The sequence below is a fragment of the Ranitomeya imitator genome, chromosome 7 (genome assembly GCF_032444005.1).
Source record: "Ranitomeya imitator isolate aRanImi1 chromosome 7, aRanImi1.pri, whole genome shotgun sequence".
Classification (NCBI taxonomy): Eukaryota; Metazoa; Chordata; class Amphibia; order Anura; family Dendrobatidae; genus Ranitomeya; species Ranitomeya imitator.
Window position 1 is genome coordinate 73,728,593 of NC_091288.1, and position 26,625 is coordinate 73,755,217.

Sequence of the window (26,625 nt, forward strand, 5' to 3'; positions counted from 1 at the left end):
TCTCCTCTCCTCCACCCTGGGTACCAACTGCACATGATCCGCTTACTTCCTGCATGGTGGACATAGCCACATGCGGTAAATAAGCGGATCAATGCATTCCTATGTGTGCAGAATCCCCGCGATTCCGCACAAAAAATGAACATGATGCGTATTTTTCCGGAATGCAATTCCGCCGCGGAAAAAAACGCAAAAATGTGCACAAAAAGTGAGGATTGCATTCTAATAATAAGATGCTTAAGGTGTGCTATTTTTAGCGGTTTTATCGCGTTTTTATAGCAAAAATCACACAAAAAATCCTGCACACAGCCTAAATGTATTTTTGGAGGATTTTATGTGATATCACAACACAGAGTAGCAAGTATTCGTGAAATGTAAAGGAAATGATTCAGGGTTTTCTAAATACTTTAAAATATAAATCTGAAAATTGTGATGTGCATTTGTTTCCGGCCCGTGTAGTCAGATACCCTTAAATAAAATCCTGAGTGACCAATTGCCTCCAGAAAATGCAATGACGGCCGACAGCACTACTGCAGCATAAAATGCTTGACAAAGACCCCCTGAGGTTGAAACGTTGCACATATGGCACAATAAAGTGTTTCTTGTCTTCACCTGGATTGGATGCTGTCCTTCACTTCAATACGTCAATTGCCTCCAGAAGTCACATAATTAGTAAATTGGGTCTACTTGTCTGTAATTTTTTCTCAATATAACTACAGCTGTTCTGTGAAGACCTCAGAGGTTTGTTTGAGAACATTAGGGATTAAATATCATCAAGAAAACTAAGGAAAACTCCAGACTGGTCAGGGATAAAGTTGTGGAGAAAAGTAAAAGCAGGGTTTGGTTATAATTTTTTTTCCAAAGCTCTGAACTACTCACAGAGCACAGTTCAACCCATTATCCAAAAACGGAAGGCGTATGGCACAACTGCAAACCTACTAACACATGGCTGTACATCTAAACGGACATCCAAAGCAAGGAGAGCACTAAGAGAAGCAGCCAAGAGGCCCATGGTCACTGGAGAAGTTGCAGAGACCAACATCTCAGGTGGGAGAATCTGTTCACAGGACAACTATTAGGCTGGAATCACTCCAGTGTATGGCATCTGACATGATAAGGTAATGACCCTCGGCTCCTACTCTGCTGCAAGCGGGAGCCAAGTGTCATGCTACTGTGCTGCGATTCTCTCACATGAGAGGATCGTAGCACAGGTGCGGAGAATATGTGAAAGGAATTTTTCCATCTCCTCCATTACCTGTCTCTGTGTATATCAGACTGCACTGGCGTGACATCGTCCAGTCCAATGTTTCACTCTCACCTATAGACTTGTATGGATGCGAGTGAGCAGAGTCTTGCTGCGATTGTTCTCTCATGCCAAATTGGCATGAGCAAATAATTGCAGATCTGAGCTTCCCCATTAAATAACACTGGGCAGAGTGCTATGCGATGTTTTATCGCATAGCACTCGGCCGTGTTATACAATAGTGTGACTCCAGCCATACTCCACAAACTTGGCCTTTATAACATTATTGAAAGCAAGCCATAAGAAGTCCAGTTCGCAATTAGCAAAAAGCCATGTAGGGAACATAGCAAACATGTGGAAGAAGGCGCTCTGGTCAGATGAGACAAAAGTAGAACTCTTTGGGCAAAATGCAAAACACTGTGTGGCAAAAAGTTAACTTCACCCTGAAAACACCGTCCTCGTCATCATGGTGGCACCATCATGCTGTGGGGAGGCTTTTCTTCAGCATGGAAGGGAAGCAGGTCAGAGTTGATTTGAAGATGAATGGAGCTAAATGCAGGCTGAGAAAGACTTGAGACTGGGGAGTATGTTCACCTTCCAGCAGGACAATGACCCTCAACAGACTGCCAAAGCTACAATGGATGGTTTAGATCAAAGTATATTCATGTGTGTGAAGGGCTGGATTAAAGTCCAGACCTAAATCCCACTGAGAATGTGTGGCAATACTTGAAAATTGCAGTTTAGACGCTCTACATCCAATCTCACTGAGCTGCAGCTAGTTTGCAAAGAAGAATCGACAACTATTCTGCCTTTAGGTGTGCAAAGCTGGTAGAGACACCACCAAAAGATTTACAGCTGCATTTGCAGCGAAAGGTGGTCCTACAAAGTATTGGCTTAGGGGAACTAAATGAAAATGCAAGTCACAATTTTGGTGGGTCCCCAGGAGCGCTCCATTTGGTAACTATATTATTATTTGTTTATCTCTACTGCTGTATTTTTCACCTATTTTGCCATTTACTGTTGCATATCTGTACATGACTATTTGCACATCGGCACATACCTATTTATATTGTACTTATTGTGCTGCTATTGCTACATATGGAGTTTTGTTCCGGGTTGCCCACCTTTTTGTCCTGTGCCTTAGGTGTTCACCCGCCATTGATTTTTTTTTATATATTATTGTCATTAATAAAAGTTATTTTTTTAATTCTATGGCCTTTGTGTGAAGGTAGTTCTTTTGGTGTATCTATGTGTTTTCTTCACGGCTGTATACTAGGGATATTGTTAGGTGTTGGGTATATGCACACATTGCGGATTGGTGTGCGGATTTTTCCGCACTGTTTTTGCAAAATCCGCAGGTAAACCACACTGCGGATTTGCCGCAGTTTTTGTGCGGATTACACCTGCGGTTTTACACCGGCGGACTCCTATTGAGCAGGTGTAAACCGCTGCGGAATCTGCACAAAGAATTGTCATGTTGCGGAAAAAACACTGCTGCGTTTCCACGCCTTTTTTTCCCGCAGCATGTGCACTGCGGATTTTGTTTTCCATACGTTTACATGGTACTGTACAATGCATGGAAAACAGCTGCAGATCCACAGCGTGAAATCTGCTGCGGATTCGCAGCAAAATCCGCAGCGCGTGCACATAGCCTAATACTTACATGTATCCGGGTTCCCTCTGCAGCTTGTTCGTCAAGCGCTATATCTGGCCGAATAAGCAGGGACCAGATCAAATTCTCTCATCTCTAGTTACAACAATTTTGGCCACAAGACACGTTGCAATGGCCCAAATTGTTATTGCTAGATTACAGCATAATGTTAGTGAACAGAGTTCTGCTGTGGCCTCCATGTTGCCACTATGCCAAATTGAAAAAAATAAATCATTTTCATTTTTTTCTGACTTGTTACGGTAACTTGTAGGTAGCAATGTGACCCTATTCACTAATATGCTGCTATATAGCAGCAACTAAGTATACGATGTGTTACGGACAAAGCCACAATCTAGCCCCAGCATAACAGATTGAAAAAAAAATAGATATAGATATGCAAGATTGAAACAATGCAGAAAAAAAGTATATTGGTTAAAAGGTGACAGATGGCTATACAGCAGGAAAATATCACATTATAACTAAACAAAGCATGCAAGCTGTCATTCTTTTCACACAGCAGTTTTAGCCTTTGTATTTCCACAAATCTGAACGAGTATATTATTCTCCCTCACTCAGAAGGCAAGGGAAAAACGGAGCTCGTAAAACATTGCAACACGTACTTCCATACACATGTTGGCAATAGCTTGTGGAGAGAGCACCTGAGGGTTTGGATTCCAGTCAAACTGGGTAATGTGGGTTGTTAAAGAAAAGCAAATACAGCACCAAAATTGGAAAGGGATTTAGATTGACAAGTGTACAAATTGCTTATGCCATAAAATTATCTACATGGTATTTAAACACAAAGAAAAAAAACGGACTGAAGAAAGGCAATTCAGTTCACATCCAACAAACATCCTGAAATGGGCATGAATATTTCAGCAGGTTCATTGCACTGTCAGTCTTTTGTATTGCAACATTAACATTACGGTAATCATAAAACCATACATGCGTAAAATGGGCAAGATTCATAACTAATTTCCTGTAACTCTCCTCTAAATACAGCAACTTATCCCCATCTGCTCAAAGATGCAATATCCTTTAATTGTCAAAAAGTCGTGTTATTTCTTTCCATATTTAGGCTATGTGCACACGTCAGGATTTCTTACAGAAATTTCCTGACAAAAAACGGACATTTCTGCCAGAAATCCACATGCGTTTTTTGCGCGTTTTTTTCCCAATGCATTAAATAGCGGGAAAAACGCATAAAATCCGCAAAATTAATGAACATGCTGCTTTTTTTAATCACGATGCGTTTTTTTTCGCGGAAAAAATGCATCATGTGCACAAAAATTGCAGAATGCATTCTAAATGATAGGATGCATATGTATGCGTTTTAAATGCGTTTTTATCGTGAAAAAAGCGAAAATACCTGAACGTGTGCACATACCCTTAATCTTTACGTGGTTCGCCACTATGGTCTATAAGCTGCGGTAATTATAACAAAATAAACTGAGGGTATATTCCTTCCCGGTACCGCGCTTAATCTACACTTCACTCTGTGCTTCTCTGCAACATTGACATCACGTCATTAGTGCTGCAGCCAATCGGTGAGCTCAGAGGCATGTGCCATCGACAACGGCCTCTGGGGTCAGTGATTGGCTGCAGCGCTATTGAAGTTACATCAGCTCTACATATAGAGATCTGGGCAGAGGCAGAGACACCGTGCTGAACACGGGAAGGGTTAGGCCGGGGTCACACTACCGTAGATACCGACGAGTGCTATGCGAGAAAACATCACACACTCGGAACAGTGTAAATCTATGGGGCAGCTCACATCACCATATTTTCTATCAGGCGTATTCGACGTGCGTGCCAATGCGAGTCTATGGGTGCGAGAAAAACTGACGCCACACGGACGATCTGTCTGGCTTGCGACAAAAATACACACACATTTTACTCATTTCAGCCGATTGGGCCATTAAATTCAATGGGGAAAAGCAGTGAGACCAATTATTCATGAATTGAGTGTGACTCCAGCCTAAGGCAGAATTCACACTGGGTAATTTTTGCTGCTTTTTTATGCTAATTTTCAGCTGCTTTTATAGTACCAGCAAAGCCTATGAGATTTCAGAAATCTCATGCACACACACATTGGGGGTTTTTGTGCTTTGCCTTTTTTTTTTTTTTTTGACAAAGTATGTCACTTTCAGCGTTTTTCACCTATTGAGTTGAATGGGTGGTGAAAAAATGCTGAAAAAACAGGTATTTTTTGCAACATTTCTTGTGCAAAAACCGCTGCAAAAAATGCACAAAAAAACGCAATGGAAACATGCTTTTTTTCTGCAGCTTCTTTCCTGCCTAGAGATCAGGTTTTGCTGCAAAAACAAAAAATTGCTGAAAAACTGTCTAGTGTGAACGTACCATAAGTAGTTATAAAGGGAACCTGTCACCCCCAAAATCGAAGATGAGCTAAGCCCACCGGCATCAGGGGCTTATCTACAGCATTCTGGAATGCTGTAGCTAAGCCCCCGATACATCCCGAAAGATGAGAAAAAGAGGTTAGATTATACTCACCCGGGGGGCGTCCCACTGCGGTCCGATGGGCGTCGCAGTCCAGTCCGGGGCTTCCCATCTTAGTACGATGACGTCCTCTTCTTGTCTTCACGCTATGGCTCTGGCGCAGATGTACTTTGTCTGCCCTGTTGAGGGCAGAGCAAGTACTGCAGTGCGCAGGGCCTCTCTGACCTTTCCCGACGCCCTGCAGTACTTTGCTCTGCCCTCAACAGGGCAAAGTACGCATGCGCCGGAGCCGCAGCATGAAGACAAGAAGAGGACGTCATCATACGGAGATGGGAGGCCCCGGACCGCGACATCCATTACAGAATGCTGTAGATAAGCCCCTGATGCTGGTGGGTTTAGCTCATCTTCAATTTTGGGGGTGACAGGTTCCCTATAATTACTGCAACTTAACCCCTTCACGACATGCGCCGTACATCTACTGCGCATGCCGTGAATCCCCCTTTGATGTGGGCTCCGGCGGTGAGCCCACATCAAAGTCGCGACATGTCAGCTGTTTTGTACAGCTGACATGTGCGCGCAATAGCGGCGGGTGAAATGGCTATTCACCCGGCGCTATTAACCTGTTAAATGCCGCTGTCAAACACAGACAGCGGCATTCAACTACCGCATCCGGCCGGATATGACGTCATCGCCGACCCCCGTCACATGATCGGGGGTCGGCGATGCATCAGGAAGGTAACCATAGAGGTCCTTGAGACCTCTATGGTTACTGATGCAGGTCTGCTGTGAGCGCCCCCCTGTGGTTGGCGCTCACAGCACACCTGCATTTCTGCTACATAGCAGCGATCTGATGATCGCTGCTATGTAGCAGAGCCGATCAGGCTATGCCAGCTTCTAGCCTCCCATGGAGGCTATTGAAGCATGGCACAAGTAAAAAAAAATGTTTTTAAAAATATGAAAAAAAATATAAAAAATATAAAAAGTTTAAATCACCCCCCTTTCGCCCCATCCTAAATAAAACAATAAAAAAAAAAACCAAACCTACACGTATTTGGTATCGCCGTGTTCAGAATCGCCCGATCTATCAATTAAAAAAAAGCATTAACCTGATCGCTAAACGTCGTAGCGAGAAAAAAATCCGAAACGCCAGAATTACGTTTTTTTGGTCGCCGCGACATTGCATTAAAATGCAATAACGGGCGATCAAAAGAACGTATCTGCGCAAAAATGGTATCATTAAAAACGTCATCTCGGCACGCAAAAAATAAGCCCTCACCTGACCCCAGATCACGAAATATGGAGACGCAACGGGTATCGGAAAATGGCACTTTTTTTTTTTTTAGCAAAGTTTGGAATTTTTTTTCACCACTTGGATAAAAAATAACCTAGTCATGTTAGGTGTCTATGAACTCGTAATGACCTAGAGAATCATAATGGCAGGTCAGTTTTAGCATTTAATGAACCTAGCAAAAAAGCCAAACAAAAAACCAATGTGGGATTGCACTTTTTTTGCAATTTCACCGCACTTGGAATTTTTTTCCCGTTTTCTAGTAAAAGACATGGTAAAACCAATGGTGTCGTTCAAAAGTACAACTTGTCCCGCAAAAAATAAGCCCTCACATGACCATATTGACGGAAAAATAAAAAAGTTATGGCTCAGGGAAGGAGGGAAGTGAAAAACGAAAACGCAAAAATGAAAAAGGGCCGCGACTTGAAGGGGTTAAAGTTAGTTTCCCGATATGGGACAAGCTGTTTCAAGGGTTTATTTCTCAAGTTCTTTAATTGTTAAAACTGCAAAGTGCTTGTAGAAAGCAACAACTTTGCCATTTACCTGTTAGTTAAAAAAAACTAATATCAAAGAACGGAGGAATTTATAATTGTATTGTTTACCACTCAATATCTAGATTTCCAGCCCCCTCTGAAGTCAGTCAGCAGTGGCCGGTTTCACGTGTCCTGATATTTACGGCACCGGAGAGGTCAGTGTCCGTGTGTGTAATACTTGCAGCACCCATGTGGCAACCATGTGCAGCATCAGTACGACAAGGACAGGCGCCAGGGAAGAAGCGCTACAGAAAGTGCTGATCCCCGCTGCTGAAGACGGCTCTCATCATTCTCCCCTGTTCTGACTGCGATCAGCGCAAGCAGGGAAGAATGATGAGAGTTATATTTAAGTGAGAACAATGACAGCTGGTGGCAGCTGATGGGAGTATTCATCACCCTGCTCTATAAATAAATAAATAAAAAACGGTGTTGGTTCCCCTCTATTTTCTATAACCAGCCAGGCAGAATAAGAGTGTGGGGTCTGTGATTTCACCGCCAATCAGAAGCAGTGTGTGCCGCAATGTTATGCACATGACAGCGTGGCAAACACTGTATGCTCAGGCCCACTGCTCAGTGACTCTGCTGGATGACAGGCGATATCATGCAACCATGCAGCCTGCCATCTAGCTGTAGCAGGGCTAACTGTGGTCACATTCTGCTGTCCTTGACTGTCCTGCAGCAAATACTCTGCAAAAAAAGTCAACCTGCATTTCTGCAAAAATGCAGCAAAACCGCTGAAAGAAGTGACATTCTCTGTGTGAAAAAAACGCAGCAAAGCACAAAATTCTGATGACAAAAAAAAAAAAAAAAAAAAATGTGTGTGCATGAGATTTCTGAAATCTCATAGGCTTTGCTGGTACTGTAAAAAGCAGCTGAAAATTAGCATAAAAAACACACTGCATAAAGATCCAGTGTGAACATACCCTTAAAGAATTGCAATTGGATGCTAAACAGTTGATCCATATGGGATCCCATTATTTATATCCACAATCATAGACATGAATAAGTGAGTCCAATGAAAAAAAAAAAAAAAAAAAAACACCGGAAGAGGCGACTGCATGCTGTGGGTTTTTTCACCGATATTCGGTCTGTGAAAAAAAGTGATACAAGCAGCCCTATTGACTAGCAGTGCTGTCAATTTTTTTCACAGACGGCACTTGGACCAAGTCTGAAAATGAACGAAGACTGTGCAATGAAACTTAAAGCACCATTCCAGAGGGGTTTTTTTTCCAATTGCTGGAGTGGCGCCTTAAATATAAGTCTTCGTTCTTATACTCATTTTCTGGCGGCTTGACCTTTTACTGATGCCTCTCCGGTCCCGCGTGATAGACACCGGAATGTGATTATGTACTGTTTTTTTTTTTACTTTTACAATGGTAACCAGGGTAAACATCGGGTTACTAAGCGTGGCCCTGCGCTTAGTAACCCGATGTTTACCCTGGTTACCCGGGGACTTCGGCATCGTTGATCGCTGGAGAGCTGTCTGTGTGACAGCTCCCCAGTGACCACACAACGACCTAAACAGTGACGCTGCAGCGATCGGCATCGTTGTCTATATCGCTGCAGCGTCGCTAAGTGTGACGGTACCTTTAGGCTGCTTTTACACATCAGTTTTTTGTGGTCAGGCACAATCCGGCGAATTGGATTCTGGGGAAGAGAGAGAGGAGAGACAGACACCCCAGAAAATGCATGATTTGTTTAAAAAAAAAAATGGAATCTGTCACCGGATTCCATCATTTGACTTCACGTCTCATCCGTTTTTCGCCAGATCAGTCGCTGTCCGTTTTTTCAACAGACAAAAAAAGTTCCTATGTCAGTTTTCTCTGGCCGCCGGAAAACAAATTTGACAGATCAGGCAAAAAAACAGATGAAACATGAGGCCATACGGCCATACGCTAATACAAGTCTATGAGAAAAAACGGATCCGGCGGCAACTTGTGCCGAATCTGTTTTTTTCTAAATTGGCTGGATTGTGCCTGACGGCAAAAAACTGATGTGTGAAAGCAGCCTTACGCAGTTTACCCATTATAGACAGTGACCGCTTATCACTGAGAGATGCCAATTTTCACTGTTGGGAGTCAGGCGTATTATGATTTTCATAGTTTAATACAGTGGTGACATCTTTCACTTATGTCACAATATTCTCCCATTAAGATGACCAACTGCAAAGTGTGCAAGTTCATTCACTTGGGGGAGGGATTACAAAACTGACATGCCCAATCCTTGAATTCACCAGACATGCACTATCAAAAGACAATCTGGCAGGAAACATTTATCCATTCTGCATTGACAGTTTTATTTCGCTCTTAAGTAAAACTCTCCTGAAAAAATGCCTCACATATAAAAAGAAATATTTTAGCAGAACATTGTTTTAAACAAAAAAAAAACTGCAACGTGCTCCCATAATACAGCACATGGTGCATACGGACATCAGACTCTACTTTGTACGCCAATCTGACTAAACAGCAAAACCAATCTTTCCATACAGAACAGTGCCTGTCCCTGCAAAAGGAAACATAGCCAGATGAGGTCTTTCTCAGTTATAAAAGTAAATTGACAATTCGTCGAGGAACTTTAGGGTATGTACACATGTTCAGCAATTGGCTGCCGGCTATTGAACGCAGGTGAATCGGCATGTGATCACTGAACAGTACTGATTCACCGCGTCCAATACATTGCATGGGTGAAATTTATCATGAGAAGGCTCGCGTCTCCGCAAGATAAATAGACATGCTGTGGTCTGGAAAGACGCGCCACATGTCCATCTCCACAGGTGAACCACGGGCGTCTCTGGATGCATAGTGGACATGGGATTTCTTGAAATCCCATCCATTACGCTTTAATATCTGGCTGCTGCATAAGTATGCAGCATCCAAACTGCAGCGTTTACTTATCGTGTGCACATTCCCTAAGTGGGGTGTCAGTTGACTGCAGCTCTGGATTGAACGTCTTCCTCTTTTGACTGTAAATGTTATATTTAATCTGATTTACAGATGCAGCGAAACCAAATATGTTATTTTCAAAACAAAAAAGAAAGGCAATTTGAGCTTTTAAAAATGTAAAAAAAAAAAAGTTTAAAAAATAATTTATTTTCTAAAATTTCATAGGAGACTAAGGCTAAGTGCACAAGTTGCAGAATTGCCGCGGAAATTTCCACGGCAATTCTGCAACTCCTGCCGCGGGTATATCGCATGCGGAATTGGCATGCATATTCCCGCAGAAAACTAGCGTTTTACAAACATAATTAGCTTGCAGAATGCCAGCGTTTTCCAAGCGATCTGCAGCATCGCTTGGAAAACTGATTGACAGGTTGGTCACACTTGTCAAACATAGTGTTTGACAAGTGTGACCAACTTTTTACTATTGATGATGCCTATGCCACATCAATAGTAAAAGATAGAATGTTAAAAATAATTTTAAAAAATGGTTATTCTCACCTTCTGACGTCCCGATCTCCTCAGCGGCTTCCGTTCCTATAGATGGTGTGTGTGCAGGACCTTTGATGACGTTGCGGTCACGTGACCACGACGTCATCGCAGGTCCTTCACACACACACACCATCTATAGGAACGGAAGCGGCTGCGTGCACCGCTGAGAGGCGGGAGGACTCTGGGGCCATCAGAAGGTGAGTAGATCACGATTTTTTATTTTATTCTTTTTTTTTTTACCAATTATATGGTGCCCAGTCCGTGGAGGAATGTCTCCTCTCCTCCACCCTGGGTATCAACCGCACATGATCTGCTTACTTCCCGCATGGTGGGCATAGCCCCATGCGGTAAGTAAGCAGATCAATGCCTTCCTAGGTGTGCGGAATCCCCACGATTCCGCAAATTTAATGAACATGCTGCGTTTTTTTTCTGGAATGCGATTCCGCTCAGGAAAAAAATGCAGCATGTGTACAAAAAATGCGGATTGCATTCTATTAAATAGGATGCTTAATGTGAGCGTTTTTTTTAGCGAAAAAACAAAAAAAAAACGCAAAAAATCTGCTACATGTGCACACAGCCTAAACCAGCAAATCACTGTTGGGCTTTATAAAAGTAGCAACATGGCAGAAAACAGAAGCCCATTGGCACAACATGATCGAGTTACAGCTGGCTGATCGCTGCAGTAAGGCTACGTTCACATTTGCGTTGTGCGGTGCTGCGTCGGCGACGCAACGCACAACGCAAACAAGAACGCATGCAAAATGCATCATTTTGTGACGCATGCGTCCTTTTTTGATTTTGGACGCAAAAAAAATGCAACTTGCTGCGTCCTCTGCACCCTGACGCTTGCGCCAAAAAAGACGCATGCGTCACAAAACGCAAGACAAGGCATGTCCATGCGCCCCCATGTTAAATATAGGGGCGCATGACGCATGCGTCACCGCGGCTGCGCCCAACGCAGCCCCGCAAAACGCTAATGTGAACGTAGCCTTAGAAGGCAGATGCAGACTGTAGAGCACAGCCAGTGCCTGCAAGGCATGGGACAGGCTCTGCTCACTCATACATGTATCTGACATCCACAACCAACTACCTTACTGCAGAATTCAGGAAGGGGTTAAGCAGAATAGCTTTCTTGTGGCAAGTGCATTCCCAGTCACAAAAACAAAGTATATCCCGATTCAGTTTTATGTTTTTATTTTCATACATAACATTGAGTCCACTACACCTCTGACAACACAGAGAACAGAATTCCACATATAGGACACTCCTACATTCATCATTAAAGGGAACCTGTCAGCAGGATTTAGGCCCCAAAAAGACATGTATCTCACAACTATATTCTATTTTGTCACATTCAGCATGAGGCCATATTTAGAGGTCAGTGATTTCTGTTGCATGTAAAAAATAGACCGATTTTAACCCCTTCAAGACCCAGCCTATTTTGACCTTAAATATATTTAAGTAAATAGGGCAGCACACTGCAGCGCCAAAACATGCAAACTTGAAAACACAAAATTTGAACTGCATTACTGCACTGAAAATATGAAAAATGAGAGCTTTTAGCGCATAAAAATGGCCAATTTTATGTGTACCTCGTAGCCACGATAAGGCATCTCTCTTATACGAGGCCCTACGCTTGACCTACCTCTCTGAGAATAAACGTCTCCATCTGAATGGGTACATGTGAAACCTCTCCTTGGACTCAAATTCTCTCTCACTGTGGAGGGGTATTGGACCTATTATAATTAAAACACCTGAAGCTAGGTCCAATACCCCTCCACAGTGAGAGAGAATTTGAGTCCAAGGAGAGGTTTCACATGTACCCATTCAGATGGAGACGTTTATTCTCAGAGAGGTAGGTCAAGCGTAGGGCCTCGTATAAGAGAGATGCCTTATCGTGGCTACGAGGTACACATAAAATTGGCCATTTTTATGCGCTAAAAGCTCTCATTTTTCATATTTTCAGTGCAGTAATGCAGTTCAAATTTTGTGTTTTCAAGTTTGCATGTTTTGGCGCTGCAGTGTGCTGCCCTATTTACTTAAATATATACGAGTTGGCGACTCTGGGTTCAGCACCTGTTCACACTGTGTCTATGTTTGGATGTGCAGATCAGGTTTTTTGAAATATTTTGACCTTAAAGACCTTGCCGTTTTTTGCAATTCTGACCAGTGTCCCTTTATGAGGTAATAACTCAGGAACGCTTCAACGGATCCTAGCGGTTCTGAGTGTTTTATCGTGACATATTGGGCTTCATGTTAGTGGTAAATTTAGGTCAATAAATTCTGCATTTATTTGTGATAAACACGGAAATTTGGCGAAAATTTTGAAAATTTCGCAATTTTTCACATTTTGAATTTTTATTCTGTTAAACCAGAGAGATATGTGACACAAAATAGTTAATAAATAACATTTCCCACATGTTTACTTTACATCAGCACAATTTTGGAAACAAAATTTTTTTTTGTTAGGAAGTTATAAGGGTTAAAATTTGACCAGCGATTTGTCATTTTTACAACGAAATTTACAAAACCATTTTTTTTAGGGACCACCTCACATTTGAAGTCAGGTTGAGGGGTCTATATGGCTGAAAATACCCAAAAGTGACACCATTCTAAAAACTGCACCCCTCAAGGTACTCAAAACCACATTCAAGAAGTTTATTAACCCTTCAGGTGCTTCACAGCAGCAGAAGCAACATGGAAGGAAAAAATGAACATTTAACTTTTTAGTCACAAAAATTATCTTTTAGCAACAATTTTTTTATTTTCCCAATGGTAAAAGGAGAAACTGAACCACGAAAGTTGTTGTCCAATTTGTCCAGAGTACGCTGATACCTCATATGTGGGGGTAAACCACTGTTTGGGCGCACGGCAGGGCTTGGAAGGGAAGGAGCGCCATTTGACTTTTTGAATCAAAAATTGGCTCCACTCTTTAGCGGACACCATGTCACGTTTGGAGAGCCCCCGTGTGCCTAAAAATTGGAGCTCCCCCACAAATGACCCCATTTTGGAAACTAGACGCCCCAAGGAACTTATCTAGATGCATAGTGAGCACTTTGAACCCCCAGGTGCTTCACAAATTGATACGTAAAAATGAAAAAGTACTTTTTTTTCACAAAAAAATTCTTTTAGCCTCAATTTTTTCATTTTCACATGGGCAACAGGATAAAATGGATCCTAAAATGTGTTGGGCAATTTCTCCTGAGTACACCAATACCTCACATGTGGGGGTAAACCACTGTTTGGGCACATGGTAAGGCTCGGAAGGGAAGGAGCGCCATTTGACTTTTTGAATGAAAAATTATTTCCATCGTTAGCGGACACCATGTCGCGTTTGGATAGCTCCTGTGTGCCTAAACATTGGCGCTCCCCCACAAGTGACCCCATTTTGGAAACTAGACCCCCCAAGGAACTTATTTAGATGCCTAGTGAGCACTTTAAACCCTCAGGTGCTTCACAAATTGATCTGTAAAAATGAAAAAGTACTTTTTTTTCACAAAAAAATTATTTTCGCCTCAATTTTTTCATTTTCACATGGGCAGTAGGATAAAATGGATCATAATATTTGTTGGGCAATTTCTCCCGAGTACGCCGATACCTCATATGTGGGGGTAAACCACTGTTTGGGCACACGGCAGGGCTCGGAAGGGAAGGCGCGCCATTTGACTTTTTGAATGGAAAATTAGCTCCAATTGTTAGCGGACACCATGTCGCGTTTGGAGAGCCCCCTGTGTGCCTAAACATTGGAGCTCCCCCACAAGTGACCCCATTTTGGAAACTAGACCCCCCAAGGAACTTATCTAGATGCATATTGAGCACTTTAAACCCCCAGGTGCTTCACAGAAGTTTATAACGCAGAGCCATGAAAATAAAAAATAATTTTTCTTTCCTCAAAAATCATTTTTTAGCCTGGAATTTCCTATTTTGCCAAGGATAATGGGAGAAATTGGACCTCAAATATTGTTGTCCAGTTTGTCCTGAGTATGCTGATACCCCATATGTGGGGGTAAACCACTGTTTGGGCGCACGGCAGGGCTCGGAAGGGATGGCACGCCATTTGGCTTTTTAAATGGAAAATTAGCTCCAATCATTAGCGGACACCATGTCACGTTTGGAGAGCCCCTGTGTGCTTAAACATTGGAGATCCCCCAGAAATGACACCATTTTGGAAACTAGACCCCCAAAGGAACTAATCTAGATGTGTGGTGAGGACTTTGAACCCCCAAGTGCTTCACAGAAGTTTATAACGCAGAGCCATGAAAATAAAAAAAAAAATTATTTTCTCAAAAATGATCTTTTAGCCTGCAATTTTTTATTTTCCCAAGGGTAACAGGAGAAATTTGACCCCAAAAGTTGTTGTCCAGTTTCTCCTGAGTACGCTGATACCCCATATGTGGGGGTAAACCACTGTTTGGGCACACGTCGGGGCTCAGAAGGGAAGTAGTGACTTTTGAAATGCAGACTTTGATGGAATGGTCTGCGGGTGTCACGTTGCGTTTGCAGAGCCCCTGGTGTGCCTAAACAGTAGAGACCCCCCACAAGTGACCCCATTTTAGAAACTAGACCCCCCAAGGAACTTATCTAGATATGTGGTGAGCACTTTGAACCCCCAAGTGCTTCACAGACGTTTACAACGCAGAGCCGTGAAAATAAAAAATCATTTTTCTTTCCTCAAAAATTATGTTTTAGCAAGCATTTTTTTAGATTCACAAGGGTAACAGGAGAAATTGGACCCCAGTAATTGTTGCGCAGTTTGTCCTGAGTATGCTGGTACCCCATATGTGGGGGTAAACCACTGTTTGGGCACACGTCAGGGCTCGGAAGTGAGGGAGCACCATTTGACTTTTTGAATACGAGATTGGCTGGAATCAATGGTGGCGCCATGTTGCGTTTGGAGACCCCTGATGTGCCTAAACAGTGGTAACCCCTCAATTCTAACTCCAACACTAACCCCAACACACCCCTAACCCTAATCCCAACTGTAGCCATAATCCTAATCACAACCCTAACCCCAACACACCCCTAACCACAACACTAACCCCAACACACCCCTAACCCTAACCACAACCCTAATTCCAACCCTAACCCTAAGGCTATGTGCCCACGTTGCGGATTCGTGTGAGATATTTCCGCACCATTTTTGAAAAATCTGCGGGTAAAAGGCACTGTGTTTTACCTGCGGATTTTCCGCGGATTTCCAGTGTTTTTTGTGCGGATTTCACCTGCGGATTCCTATTGAGGAACAGGTGTAAAACGCTGCGGAATCCGCACAAAGAATTGACATGCTGCGGAAAATACAACGCAGCGTTCCCGCGCGGTATTTTCCGCACCATGGGCACAGCGGATTTGGTTTTTCATATGTTTACATGGTACTGTAAACCTGATGGAACACTGCTGCGGATCCGCAGCCAAATCCGCACCGTGTGCACATAGCCTAATTCTAAAGGTATGTGCACACGCTGCGGATCCGCAGCAGTTTCCCATGAGTGTACAGTTCAATGGAAACAAAAATCGCTGTACACATGCTGCGGAAAAACTGCACGGAAACGCAGCGGTTTACATTCCGCAGCATGTCACTTCTTTGTGCGGATTCCGCAGCGGTTTTACAACTGCTCCAATAGAAAATCGCAATTGTAAAACCGCAGTGAAATGCGCAGAAAAAAACGCGGTAAATCTGCCATAAATCCGCAGCGGTTTAGCACTGCGGATTTATCAAATCCGCAGCGGAAAAATCCGCAGAGGACCAGAATACGTGTGCACATTCCTAACCCTAACCCTAGCCCTAACCCTACCCCTAACCCTACCCCTAACCCTAACCCTACCCCTACCCCTAACCCTACCCCTAACCCTAACCCTACCCCTAACCCTACCCCTAACCCTAACCCTATTCTAACATTAGTGGAAAAAAAAAATTTCTTTATTTTTTTATTGTCCCTACCTATGGGGGTGACAAAGGGGGGGGGTCATTTATTATTTTTTTTATTTTGATCACTGAGATAGATTATATCTCAGTGATCAAAATGCACTTTGGAACGAATCTGCCGGCCGGCAGATTCGGCGGGCGCACTGCGCATGCGCCCGCCATTTTGGAAGATGGCGGCGCCCGGGAGAAGACGGACGGGACCACGGCTGGATCGGTAAGTATGATAGGGTGGGGGGGACCACGGGGGGGGGGGATCGGAGCACGGGGGAAGGGAATCGGAGCGCGGGAGGGGTGGAACGGAGCGCGGGGGGCGTGGAACGGAGCACGGGGGGGTGGAACGGAGCACGGTGGGGGTGGATCGGAGTGCAGGGGGGGTGATTGGAGCACGGGGGGGTGATTGGAGCACGGGGGGAGCGGACACGAGCACGGGGGGGAGCGGAGCACTGGACGGAGGGGAGCCGGAGCAGTGTACCGGCCAGATCGGGGGGGTGGGGGGGCGATCGGAGGGGTGGGGTGGGGGCACACTAGTATTTCCAGCCATGGCCGATGATATTTCAGCATCGGCCATGGCTGGATTGTAATATTTCACCCGTTATAATGGGTGAAATATTACAAATCGCTCTGATTGGCAGTTTCACTTTCAACAGCCAATCAGAGCGATCGTAGCCACGAGGGGGTGAAGCCACCCCCCCTGGGCTAAACTACCACTCCCCCTGTCCCTGCAGATCGGGTGAAATGGGAGTTAACCCTTTCATCCGATCTGCAGGGACGCGATCTTTCCATGACGCCGCATAGGCGTCATGGGTCGGAATGGCACCGACTTTCATGACGCCTACGTGGCGTCAAAGGTCGGGAAGGGGTTAATAAGTGTCAATTTATATTATCAGTATTTCTCATTCTACACAACAAATATATATTATCAGGAAGGTTTGTCAAGTTTCTCCTACCAAATAGTGAAAAATAGACCGGTCTAGGATGCAACCGAGATTAAATCGATGTGCTATGCAACAGGGCTGTGGAGTCGGCAAGCCACAGTTGCGACTCCGACTCCTGGATTTTATCAGGATCCGATTCCGACTCCTTCATAAATGGCCAATTCGTAACAATAAATTTACTGTTGTCAAATATTAACATTGTGCTTATTCAGTTTCACACCATCATATAAGTGATCAGACCACTTAGAGCAAAAACTATGTTCATTAGAATACAATTAGAATATAGCAAATAACTTTTATAAACTGTTCTAAACTCTTGTAAGTAAATATGCAATAAACAATGTTATGCAGTTAATCAGAAATCTATAAATTTGTCCTCAGAAAAAGTATTGCCTCAAATTTGATCTAATTATTTGAGAGCAGAGAACAACCTCTCTACACTAACTTGAGTTGGTGGCAAAGCAGTAACCACTCGGGCAACATCTCTGACAATGTCAGGATACAGAGGAATCGCTTGTTGCACTGTTATTTTTGATGAACGGTCAAATTTCTCAATTTCTTTTAGTGCACATGAAAAATTCTGCTGAAATGTACTGGCTGTGTTCTTATCTGCTTATCACTGTTGTTCATAGTTTGATAGAACATATATATATTTGAGTAACATTTATAAAATTCATATGAAAGTTCAATTATGAAATATTAATACATTTTTTTTAAAGCTGGAGTCGGAGTCGGTACATTTCTACCGACTCCAACCAAAACTAACTCAGACTCCGACTCCACAGCCCTGCTATGCAAGTGTTCCACAGATCCATAGAGGAGTTTGATCTGTGACTTGGATGAAAAAAAGCAGGGTCGTGGATAGAGACAGACTCCTAAAATATATAATAAATTGGGTGCAGAAGTTCGGTGCAGAAGTTCAGTGCAGGATGTGCTGTAAATGTTTTCATAAAAATTTGGGAAAGTTAAGAAATGTTCTGTTCCTGATCTAAGGATCTGGGCTTCAGTTGAGATGAACCTGTGCAGCACTTTTCGTACATGCTCAGCAGGGATCAGTGCTGTGGAGTTGGAGTCGGCGAAATGTCGGAAATCCTGACATACCAACTCCACAACCCTGGGAAAAAAAGAACTTCTTTTGCAGATGCTTAGAAGGTGAACAGCTACAGAGACTGTAAGGGTGCGTGTCCACTGTCCGGACTGACGGCGCTTTGGACGGAGCAGAAAACCTGCTCCGCCCAAAGTGCCGCCCCCTTCTGAATGCGCGGTGATTCCGGATGTGTTCATTGCACACATCCGGAATCGCTGCACCCTATACATAGGACCCTGTTATTTACCTTGCGGCGACGGTAAACAGACATGCTACATTCTAAAAAGACGCGCTGCATTTCCGTAAACGCACGGCCGCCAGATGCGTGTTTGCACACATAGTGGAGACGGGATTTCATAAAATCCCCTCCACTATGCTGTAACATCTGGACGCTGCGGTTGTACACAGCGTTCAATCCGCATGTAATCCGGCCCGTGGACACATACCCTAATGGGTAAGAGTTCTATCCATAAAAAGTCTGTCAGAGGCCACCGGAGGGGATGGACTTCAGTCATTGCTATAATATTATAGTAAGGCATCACTCAGACATTGCATTTCTCACATATGACTAAAACAGACCCATTTCTGTCAGAGTATCATCAGTTTTCTAGTAGGTGGGAAAAAAAATTCCATCTTCTCCTTTCAGACAGTGAAAATCAGGCACTCCGATGTCATCAGAGTGCAGTACAATGTTTTCAGGGACCCACAGACTGGCATTGCAGATTTTGATGCCACCCTAGGATTAAAATTGGGCAGGTCTTTGCGATTTCCTGGAGACATGCGAATGGCCCCATAGACTATCACAGGTACGAGTGCTATACATAAAAACACAAATGGCACAAATGTGAAAAACGGACGTCTGAATTAGGCTTATGGAGTCAAGAGGGTGGAGCTGTTAATAAATAATCATCTTTATTTTTATATAGCGCTAACATATTCCGCAGCACTTTACAGGTTACATTATCGCTGTCCCTGATGGGGCTCACAATCTAAATTTCCTATCAGTATGTCTTTGGAATGTGGGAGGAAACCGGAGTGCGCGGAGGAAACCCACGCAAACACGGAGAGAACATACAAACTCTATGCAGATGTTGTCCTTGGTGGGATTTGAACCCAGGACCCCAGCGGTGCAAGGCTGCTGTGCTATCCACTGAGCCACCGTGCTGTTAGGCTTTGTGCACACGATGCGGATTTGCTGCGAATCCGCAGCAGATTTTTCCATGCAGAAACGCTGCAGATCCGCACTGTGATGTATAGTATAATGTTATTCAATGGCCAAAAAAAAAAAAAAAAGATGTGCAGATGGTGCGGAAAAATCAGTGAGGAATTGCTGCAGATTTCGAAGAAGTGCATGTCACTTCTTTTGTGCGGATCTGCAGCGTTTCTGCACCCCTCCATGTTAAAATTCCGCAGAGGCAAAAACCGCTGAAAATCCGCACAAAATCTGCATAAAAAGCGCGGTAAATCCGCGGCTGCGGATTCTGCCAGGAGATGCGGATTTTGTGCAGAAAATTCTGTGCCTCTTTTCCTACGTGTGCACATACCCTTCGGCTATGTGCACACGTTGCGGTTTTTACTGCGAATCCGCAGCATTTTTGACGCTGCGGATCCGCAGCAGTTTTCCATGTGGTGTACAGTACCATGTTAACCTATGGAAAACAAAAGCCGCTGTGCACATGCTGCGGAACAAACCACGCGGAAACGCAGAGGTTTATTTTCCGCAGCATGTCAATTCTTTGTGCTGAATCCGCAGCGGTTTTCCATCTGCTCCAATAGAAAACTGCAGATGGAAAACCGCAGCAGAATCCGCATTAAAAACCGCGGTAAATCCGCAGTAAAAACCGCAGCGGTTTTTCACTGCGGATTTTGCAAATCCGCTGCGGAAAATTCCGCAATGGAATCTGCAACGTGTGCACATAGCCTTAGGGTATGTGCACACGTTGCAGATTTCCTGCAGAGCTGCATCTTTTTTCCCAAAAAAAAGCAGATCCGCAAGTGATTTACAGTACAATGTAAATCAATGGCAAAAAAAAAAAATGCTGTGCTAATGGTGCGGAAAAATCTGCACAGAAAACGCAGCAGATTCAAAAAAGGAGCATGTCATTTCTTTGTGCAGATCTGCTGTGTTTCTGCAGCCATTCCATAATAGAAATCTGCAGGGGTAAAGAAAGGAAGAAATCCGCACAAAAATCTGCAACGTGTGCACATACCAAAAAAGCGCAGATTTTGACCTGCTTTTCTGCCAAGAAATGCAGAATCTGCAGAGAAAATTCCACAGTCAAATCTGCAACGTGTGCATATAGCCTTATACTGAATAGTCAAGAATGACAGATAACGGGCCAGGTCTGTGAGCACAAGCCTCCACTAATAACATCTGTTCCATCTACAACAAGTTCTTGCTTCAATTTCTATTCACGTAAGTCAGAGGGGAAATAAAAAAAATAAAAAAAAAGCTAAGAACAGCAGTTCAAAAGCACTGGCCTTCATGGTGCAATGAAAGCCGTACAGGGGATTTCCATTTAAAAAGCGCACCCCACTATTTCCATAATTCCTATTCAATAGAACTGAAAGTAGCTGCACATTCCCTCTCATATACTGACCTGCATTAATTTTTGTGAATTATAGGGTACCAGCAATCTGTGTTACAGGCACATTTAGAATGGAATCACACCTTGAAAAAGGTGAACCAGGGGTTCTGAGAAGAGATAACTCAGTGAGAAACTGGTATGGAGAAGTTAAGGGAGAGGATGCACAAGTCATCTTTTAACCTGGGAGATGTGCAAAACCTTACAAACTGCAACACATGAGATCTCAAAAGGGTAAAAAATGCATGTTGTACAAGACAAACTGGAAAAAAACGGCCTTGTGAGAGGCCTATTTTATTTTCTCAGTTGGATAGTGAAAAACTGGTGCGCATTACAATGCGAGGTACGGCTGTACATGTTAGCATGGTGCTGAGGGATGCTGTGATCAGCTTCCTAATGACAGGATCTACGTGTGGGGGAAGGGCAGGAATTCTGCAGCAGGGTCTCTGTATGCAGAGCAATCTAGATGCCAATCTAATACTTGTTATTCATTAATTCCCGATTGTGTCACTTACATTTCAGAATGCGTTATGTACGGAAACCCCATTAAGTTGTATGATTTCACACACGCAAATAGCTTTATACTCAAGGGCCTTAAGAAACAGAATATTTTAAAAGGTGACATCATACATATATTAAGGGTCATCATAAAGATTCTAATCAAGCAGAAATGCTACAAAGCTCTCCGTCAATACAAGAATGGATCACCCTCCAAACATCAGCTGCAAACTTCATAAACTAAATTTATTGTCAACAACTATGAACTAGAAATGTAGGTTAAGAGTCCTTAATGGCTACTAGAAGTCACAATTTGGCTAATGTTTCCATTTATTTATTTAAATCTCACAACCAGTAGTCAACAGGGGTCTCCACCTCAAAAACAGAAATAAAACAAAAAGAAGCAGATGGTCAAGCAGACCCATAAACTAGGCTCAGCCTAATTAAATCACTGCTTACAAAGCACCATGATAAACAATGAGGAACCTGGTCGAGGACATGTCCAGCTACATGCCGATAGCACCAAACTTGGGTGCATTTAATTTTGTATTTATTTTTCACTGACTTTTTAATTTTTTTTTAGAACACGGGCATCATTCTAGAGCAAAGGATATACAATATACTCTGGAACTATCATTTACAGGTCCAAAATAAAATAAAAGTCACCAAAACTGGAGAAGAAGGACAGACCCATCATGAATACTCCGCACAAATGATCACAAGGGTCTGATTATTTTGGAGCCATAAATCTCTTCCACTGATTTCAGGAATTAAAGAAAAGTCACTGACTGCAATCTCCCAGAACTCCTGCATCGATGGTTTTGTGGGTCACGGCAAATTAGCAGGTACACAACAATGAAATGAAATAAGTAAACCACATTTTTCTGAATGTCTGTTAGAGACAAATAGCGTCAGGAGAAAGCGATCCGCCTGATTGTATTGACAGTCTGCACAAACGTCACAACTGCATGCGTATGGGCAGAACTTGCTCCCTGCAGTGTCTCCATATGGACTTGCACAAATAAACGACTGATCTATAATACTAATGTCACGCTGTATGGCTGTGCATTCTGATAAAGATTATAAGTAACTCCCATATTGTGTGAACATTGTGTACTCTATTAAAGAGGTTTATGAAAGACCCCCCCAAAAAAAGCAGAGAGCGTTTTCAGACAGTTATGGTCATGGTTTTGTGATACAGCTTCCTATGGACATCTGCACTGATCAGGAAGATACAGGTCTGTCAGGAATGTCCTGCGATATCAGAACATGGTCCATAGAGCAGTAAGGGCACATGATCCATCATCAGGGCAGGAGGCTTTACAGATGACCCCGCTGTCCAGTGCACTGCAGAGCCCCCACCTGCAACTCACAATGCTCCTTACACATTGCCTCCAGTACAGAGATGCCCCTATGAATGTGAATGATCGTCCGTGGCATCAGATGACAGATTACCTGGTGGCTTGGATGTTGTGCTGGGATGTGGTGATGATCAGGGCGGTTTTAGGATTGTTTTTGGTCTGTGGTAGATAGTGATGGAGACAGTGGGGACACCGGCCAGGGATCGGCCACCACCGGCCAGGGATCGGCCACCACCGGCCAGGGATCGGCCACCACCGGCCAGGGATCGGCCACCACCGGCCAGGGATCGGCCACCACCGGCCAGGGATCGGCCACCACCGGCCAGGGATCGGCCACCACCGGCCAGGGATCGGCCACCACCGGCCAGGGATCGGCCACCACCGGCCAGGGATCGGCCACCACCGGCCAGGGATCGGCCACCACCGGCCAGGGATCGGCCACCACCGGCCAGGGATCGGCCACCACCGGCCAGGGATCGGCCACCACCGGCCAGGGATCGGCCACCACCGGCCAGGGATCGGCCACCACCGGCCAGGGATCGGCCACCACCGGCCAGGGATCGGCCACCACCGGCCAGGGATCGGCCACCACCGGCCAGGGATCGGCCACCACCGGCCAGGGATCGGCCACCACCGGCCAGGGATCGGCCACCACCGGCCAGGGATCGGCCACCACCGGCCAGGGATCGGCCACCACCGGCCAGGGATCGGCCACCACCGGCCAGGGATCGGCCACCACCGGCCAGGGATCGGCCACCACCGGCCAGGGATCGGCCACCACCGGCCAGGGATCGGCCACCACCGGCCAGGGATCGGCCACCACCGGCCAGGGATCGGCCACCACCGGCCAGGGATCGGCCACCACCGGCCAGGGATCGGCCACCACCGGCCAGGGTTCGGCCACCACCGGCCAGGGATCGGCCACCACCGGCCAGGGATCGGCCACCACCGGCCAGGGATCGGCCACCACCGGCCAGGGATCGGCCACCACCCGCCAGGGATCGGCCACCACCGGCCAGGGATCGGCCACCACCCGCCAGGGATCGGCCACCACCCGCCAGGGATCGGCCACCACCGGCCAGGGATCGGCCACCACCGGCCAGGGATCGGCCACCACCGGCCAGGGATCGGCCACCACCCGCCAGGGATCGGCCACCACCGGCCAGGGATCGGCCACCACCCGCCAGGGATCGGCCACCACCCGCCAGGGATCGGCCACCACCGGCCAGGGATCGGCCACCACCGGCCAGGGATCGGCCACCACAATAGAGCAGCCTGTACAGCGCCCACCTCACGTCCAGCCTCACCTGACAGCCGCACACATCCTGCCCCCGCACAATGAATGGCTCCCGGCAGCAGCCCTGTGCCAGCAGCAGGCACATAGCAGCACACGGCGCGCCAGCCCTCCCTCCTCACCGAGGAGCGGTACACCCCGGCTCTCACCTTCACGGTCTGAGAGAATCACTGACAGGCCGGTCGGCGGGGCTCTCCGGTGGTCTCGGCAGCGCTCTCCGTTGCACAATGGTCCCTGTCACGTGTGACAAGCCGGAGGGGCCGTCTACTGTATCCTCGCCGTTACTGTCAGTCAGGTGCACCTTCCCAGTCAGCCGGAGCTCGGTGCTGTGCCTGCCCGGTGCTGCGCACTCTCTCTCTCACAGCTCACACGCAGCGCTCCGCGACTCTCCTCCCGCCAACAAGGCGCGCGCGCGACGCCGACCAATCAGAAAGCACAGCATCTCGTCCCTGGCCACGCCCGCTGCGCGTCTCCGCGGCACTGACAAAAGTCTACGTACAGAGGGCGCGCTCGTACTCTGGCCCCGCCCATAAACTGCGTGCGTCACTTTTTGAAGCCCAGAAGGTGACATGTTGGTAACGGGCAGAGTCATGTGAGGGGAGAGGAGCAGCAGCTGTCGGCCTGTGGCAAGCTTCAGCCTCTAATATTGGCGTCGGGGGATTTAGCTTCTGCTCACAGGAGACGATAATGCCCCCTCCTCCTATAAAAGCTCCAATTAACTCTATTTGTATTGTCTTTATCCTGCACTGGGAAAAAGCAAGAGGGGTTTACTACAGTGTGAGGAGCCGTGTGCGCAGGCTGCCATCTCACCCTAGTGTGCACTGACCCCTACGCTGGCAAGCAGGCCCATCATAACCCCGATGGTCCCATGCCGAGGGCTTCATGAGCTGCGGGACCCCGCTAATCTGTGTATGGTGCAGCGTAACGAAACTTTTGATCACCTTTACACTAATAGAGCGTCTGCGGTTAGCTGAGCGGTCTTCATGCTTGTGTGCTAGTAGTGCACGGCCTCCTTCACCCTAAGAAACAGCAAAACATGGCCGGAATAAGAGGATTCTTAGCTAACGGGAAGATTCCAGCGTCCTCCAGCAAACTGTGAAATGGCGACATTGTGCAGGGGCGTCAGAGCGGAGACACAGCAGCCATCTCCCCACCGAGCATGCTAGAAGCCCCAAATATATGGGCCCCCATCTGCCACCAAGTGAATAAGGCTGCCCGCACATTGCATCTAGTACGCTGAGATGTGGTAGACGGCGTCAGGGTGTCCACCTCCAATAGGAATTTTAAAAAACTGACCGTCGCATCCAAACATAGACTAAGTGTGAACAGGTGCTGAACCTAGAGTCACCAACTCGTACATAGTCAAATAAATAAGGCAGCACACTGTAGCACCAAAATCTGCAAACATGAAACATGAAAGTTGAATTGCACTACTGCACTTGAAATCTGAAAAATTGAGAAAGTTTAGCACATAAATTGGCCAATTTATGTGTACCTTGTTGCCACTATAAGGCATTTCTCGTATACAAGGGCCTTGCAATGCCTTTCCTCTCTGAGAATAAAGTCTTCATCTGAATGGGAACCTAATGCGAGTCCTCTCTTTGACTAAAAATCTCTTTCTCTGTGGAGGGGTAGTGGTCCTGCTGTGATTAAAAACACCTGTGGTAAAAGGAGGAGTGCTCAGTCAGAAGGCTAATGAATACAAATTCAACTTTCATGTTTGCAGGTTTTGGCGCTACAGTGTGCTGCCTTATTTATTCACCTCCAATAGGGGTATACGCCCCAAAATGATGCACGACAGGGCGCGCCCTCACTCTGCCATCACCGTCATAGTCAATGACCCCATCCAAATATCTCGTTTTACATGATGGGGCCATCGAGCCTGTTCTAGACACAATGTGAAAGCACCACAACTCTTTCCGCAGAAATGAAACGTAATGTTTTGAGTGAAGTAGAGCCGAGAAAAGGAAAATAGGGGAACTTCCAAAATTAACATCGTGGCTAAACACGGGCAGCAGCCACACATGCCTTTCCTTCAGATATAGCATCCATATCATCATCCAGTCCTGCAATGTCAGATACTAGTACCGTATATACTCGAGTATAAGCCGAGACTTTCAGCCCAAAAAAATGGGCTGAAAGTGCCTCTTTCGGCTTACACTCGAGTCATGGTCAGCGGGTGAGGGGGAGCGACGATGGTCACATACTCACCTGCTCTTGACACGGTCCCTGCATGTCCCATGATCTCCGGCGCTGGCACCTTCTTCCTCTGTTCAGTGGTCAGGTGGTACCGCTCATTAAAGTAATGAATATGGACTCCACTCCCATAGGGGTGGAGCCGC

At 45.5% G+C, this 26,625-nt stretch overlaps 1 protein-coding gene across 1 annotated transcript in view; it reads right to left on the bottom strand.

Annotated features, from left to right (window-relative positions):
• Positions 1–24,689, bottom strand: part of ADARB1 (adenosine deaminase RNA specific B1) — a 142,479-nt gene extending 117,790 nt beyond the window's left edge. The window contains exon 1 of the mRNA XM_069733513.1: positions 24,433–24,689. The gene's annotated coding sequence lies outside the window, so the exon portion shown is untranslated. The remainder of the gene's footprint in view (positions 1–24,432) is intronic.
• Positions 24,690–26,625: the final 1,936 nt, after the last annotated feature.